This window comes from Chenopodium album, chromosome 25, assembly GCF_948465745.1.
Source record: "Chenopodium album chromosome 25, dcCheAlbu1.1, whole genome shotgun sequence".
Classification (NCBI taxonomy): domain Eukaryota; kingdom Viridiplantae; phylum Streptophyta; class Magnoliopsida; order Caryophyllales; family Amaranthaceae; genus Chenopodium; species Chenopodium album.
Window position 1 is genome coordinate 8,084,302 of NC_137858.1, and position 4,944 is coordinate 8,089,245.

The 4,944-nt window shown below is 29.0% G+C and overlaps 1 long non-coding RNA gene across 1 annotated transcript; it reads right to left on the bottom strand.

The window, feature by feature from the left end:
• Positions 1 to 229: 229 nt before the first annotated feature.
• LOC145613376 (uncharacterized) lies at positions 230 to 4,710 on the bottom strand. Its single transcript, XR_014106930.1, has 3 exons — positions 4,616 to 4,710; positions 4,152 to 4,420; positions 230 to 355 (listed from the first exon to the last, which is right to left on the bottom strand). It is a non-coding gene; the product is annotated as an uncharacterized LOC145613376 (long non-coding RNA).
• Positions 4,711 to 4,944: the final 234 nt, after the last annotated feature.

Genomic DNA, 4,944 nt, shown 5'->3' on the forward strand with positions numbered 1-4,944 from the left:
AAAAAAGATACTAACGACTTAATCTAACTAGGATTTGATATTCCTCCTCGAGATTCTGTTTATTCCATTATAGGAGATTCATAACAAAAAAAAATACAATCAATCAATAATAATTATGAAAAGTGCTAGAAAGAAAATATCACAAATGATCACAATGCATCCTTTAGTAAGAAGGCGCATAATAAGAATTTAAACTCAGAAATTGTTTAATAAAGGATTTTTTTCCTTAGTTAATTTAAAATCTATTCAAATACAAAAGATAGGGAGCTAAAGCTTGTCATGTGTGCTCAATTGAACCCAGCGCATCACAAGTTGATCCGCCTCCTCTAAGTGGAGAAGCTAGGAGTATCATGCTCTTCTCCATGTGTGTAGGTTAATTCGTCATATATACAAGTGAAGTTGGCAATAAGTTCATTATTACTCTATTTAAAATAAAAATATAAAACTATTTATGTAGGCTTTAAGTTTAGAATACATAAAATTAAGACTTACTACAATTAACATAGAAAGTTATCAATCAAAATCTTAAGTTTATCATCAAACAAAATAGCACAATTATCATACATAAGTGGAGTCAAATTCATTACATAATGGAGGAGTACGTTCATCAATGAAAATAAATAATCCATATATATTCTCCTAAAACATTTCTTCAAATTTAATTTAAAGGTTTAATTTTTAAAAAGAAAGACCATTAACTCATCCTAGGTACTCCATATATCACATGTGGCCATGTGGGGTAACTAAAGGCTTGAGACACATACTATATATGAGGTGCGATTTTTATGTCTATGCATAATTTATAAATTTTTTGGAATTTTTATGATTTGTTTCACATTAATTGGTAGTTGTCAAAGTATTCGTACAACAAATTAAATAGTATGACATGGAGGACAATAAGAAAATATTAGATGTAATTTTCCGATTTTTTTCAAATTATTTTTACATTCAAATGTGAGAAAATAAACATTCATAATATAAGAAAGACGTTTATTATACATAAGGTGTATATTTCATTATTTTTTTCGAGATAAAAGTCTTAAATTGTTCTTATAAAGGATAGATTGTGTCAAATGAGAAATCTCACATATGAAACAAATTCAATGCATATTGAACACTTGCCACACATAAAATTTGCCTTTAAGTTAAGAAAGAAAGAGAATTTTCCTTGCAAATTGTGAAATTAAACATTCTTCCACCATTTTCACCTTCTATTGTTGATCATGGTTATTAAAACTACTTTCACTAGAAAATATTGTATGTTGCTTTTGATGATAAATTAACCAAAAATCATGTGTATTTAGTTCAGATGTCTAATTGTTGAAAATTTATCACATAAGTAGGATTGATCAAAATCGACAACATTTTATTATTAATTATAACTTACTTGTATGTAATTACTAATCGTTAATTATAATAACGAAAGAAATAATGTATTTAAATGTTTAAAACATAGCAAAATGTATTACAAAATCGATCAAATGAAATCCTAATAGTAGAAATTTAAATTAAAGTACTACTCCTATACGAAATATACATTGTATTATACTAATATAAGGAGTATAAATTATTTTTCCATAATTTAATACAGTATAAACAATTAAACACACTAATGGAATAAGTGGTGGACTCTGTCAAACTGACTTGCTTGTCTAAGGTAATATCAGAACACATCTGCTGACTGTTGTGCTGTATGATTTTGATAGCTAAATTGAGTATAATTTTATGATTAAGTATTTTTTTATTATTTTATTTTTACAAGATTGACTGACATAATTCAGTGGATCAGCATGACACCCCATGCTAAATTTTGAATCTCTGCATTGGCCAACTTAATTCATGATAATCATGTGGCTTACGTACGATAATTGTACGAATTAATGGCAACTTTATTCTGTAATTTAAGTTATTGTTTAAATATCTTATCATTTACGTCACTCCATTCATCACCAACATTATATCATGTACTGTACAACAAAACCACCTGCTCGTCTTTGTAAATGTGTAGTATGTTCTCTCATTATCAAGATCTTATTATACTATTCAGATACTTAATCGATTAAAGAATTAGCTAGCAAATTAATTATCTTAGGGTGTTGAATATTGTTTTAGTGAAGGATTGTTAAATAGCCTTAGTAAACTTTGATTTTGATTTAGACTCATAGCCAAACCATCGAGGATTCGAGGCTTACATAAATTAAAAACTTATTTAAATTAGACTTTTAACATCTCAAATTCTCAATAGAATGATACTCCTAAATTCTAAAGACTCGTACCATCTACGCATGTAAAACAAATATGTAAAGATACCGTAAGAAAAGATAAGTTTCATAGTAGCTGTATTAAATTCTTTTCCACTTTTAATTAATTCTCGCCTTAATATATATTTGTGGCAATGTGATTATATACTACGTCACCACCATGGATACGTGTATTAAGAAAATAAACTTTTTTTAACAGCTTATTTATTCTATAAGAAAAATGGAGTAATTATTGTTGGTCATAAAAGTAATTTTAGTTAAAAATCTTCACAAGATAGAAGAAATAGACATTGATAAACAAAGACTAGCAGCCAAGTAGTGCAATTAATCTTCAACATTCAGTGCTGTACTTGTACATATATAGATATTATTTTGATAGTGTTATCAAACTCAATTTATCTATACATACCTTAATAAAGATTTCATCTAATATGGATTTTAAAACTCCTTCATTAGAATTCAAACAAAAGTAAATTGATTTAATTCTAAGTTTACCATATACTTCGTATATAAAAAATTCTTCTCTATATATAGTCACACACTCACAATTAACATTAAGAATTGAATTCCTCAACAAAACCATTTCCATGTAACATTTTAATGAATTAACATAGAAAAAAAAAAAACAGACACAATATGTCAATTTGTTTATATCACATGCCTTTGTCTAATTATAATCTTCAAGGTATAATAAAGTTTATGGTCATCCTCTTTGTTGCAACCCAATTGAACTCCGCGCTAACAAGGAAATTGCACTCAACTAGCTTAGCTTAGCGCCTTAGCAAGTAGAGTGTTTGAGGAATGATAATACGATACAAAAATGATTTTTCTACTTTTTTTTTAAACCAAAAATGATTTTTCTACTTAGTTGTTCTTCATGACTTTCTCCTTATGAATGTTGTGAAAAAAATAATTTGTCCTCGACTTTTATCTGAAATCTCTTATCTTTAATACCTTTACCTATTATCAAGTAAGTTGTCCGTTTGTTGTAGCTCACTTAATTAATTAATGAGTAATAAGTAATACGAGTACATACTTTGTATGTACTATTGTACTTTGGATATTATTATAATGCATGCAACATATGACTTTAATCAAGCTGTTTAATAAATCCCAAGCTTAGATCACGATAAAAATTGGTTAGTAAGAGGTTGGCAATCCTAAAGTTCTAAATTTACTAGTTATGATTTTATTTTGATTATTTGATATATATTTTTTTTAAGGGATTTCCCTTTTCTTTAACATTTGATACACATTTTCTCTTTGATTCGTTTCACAAATTCAATATATAAAACCTAATTATTCATAATAAGTATTAATTGATAGGGTGTTTGATAAGTTTAACTTATCAACGTTTTTAATTTGTTTTTAAACTATTTTACTATCTACTTTACCAAAATATTACCAGGCCAAGACTATTTATTTGTATGTTTTAGTCTTCAGATCTCACAATCACCAAATATTTAGAAATGGATAGGATCGGGCTAGGATTTGATCGAATTCGATTCACGTTTAGATGAATGGTAGCCAAAGAAGCATTTCTCAAACCCTAGTAGCTCAAAATGAGGTGAGAATGTTGTGATTTTATGGTAAATCAGAAATTAGGCAAAAAGTAATGGATAATGCAATTTTTTCTTTCTAGACTTTTTTTGGTGAAATTTTTCCTAGTGATTACTAATGCAATTATTTTCTAATGTAAGGATAATGTAGATGATTGATTTAGGTGACCAAATAAGGGACCCAAAAAATCATGTAAGCAAATTTATTCACTATTTTCTTGCCAAAAAAATCCACTAAATTATTCCTAATAAATATAAAGCACTCTAAAGTTCAAATAATATCTATGAAATGCATAAAATTTAAATTGAAAATCAAAGAAAGAAGATGAACCTGGAGTTGGAGAAATCAGAGAGCTTTCCAGTGCTAGAGAAGATCATAACACCGACTTCGGCGTCACAAAGAATTGCCAACTCCTTAGCTTTCTTCAACAATCCATTCCTTCGCTTCGAAAACGTAACTTGTCTGCTCGTTACATTATCGATCCTTCGAATCACGATCTTACCTCTTCCCATCTTTTTCAATCTTTAATTAATCTCTCAATTTCGATGGTGATCGAAGATCAATACCAACTTAGCTTCCGAAGCTCAAGAACAATTGACCTAAATAAAAATAATTAATTCAACAAAAATCAAAATCGATATCTCAAAAAATAACTAGCTCGAACACGAGCTAGCTGGTGAAGAAAAAGGTGGATCAAGTAAGAGCGAGACAATTAAAAAAAATAAAACCCGAAGACGAAGACGAAGACGAAGACGAAAACGGAGAGATTTAAGGAGAGAGAGGGAGGCGCTTACTGAGAATAGAAAGGGGAAGAGGAGAAGATGGGTAAGGGAGCAAATTGGGGTTTAATTTGGAGTCGTAGCACATGCCCATTTGTGGAAAGTTTTTTTATTTTTTTATTTAAAATAAAAATAGAAATAGAGAGAGAAATAGAAATAGAAAGAGGTGATAATGATACGAATCGTATTTTAATTTTCTGTTCTATCACTTTCTCTCTCCTGTTTGGAAAACCTGAGGCAAAAGAAGGAAGGCTATTCTTTTGGAGGTGTGAGAATATGGAAATGTGATTGGCGGATGGATTTCCGTATTTGCACCGTCCACCTTATAGGTTGCTGACGCGTGT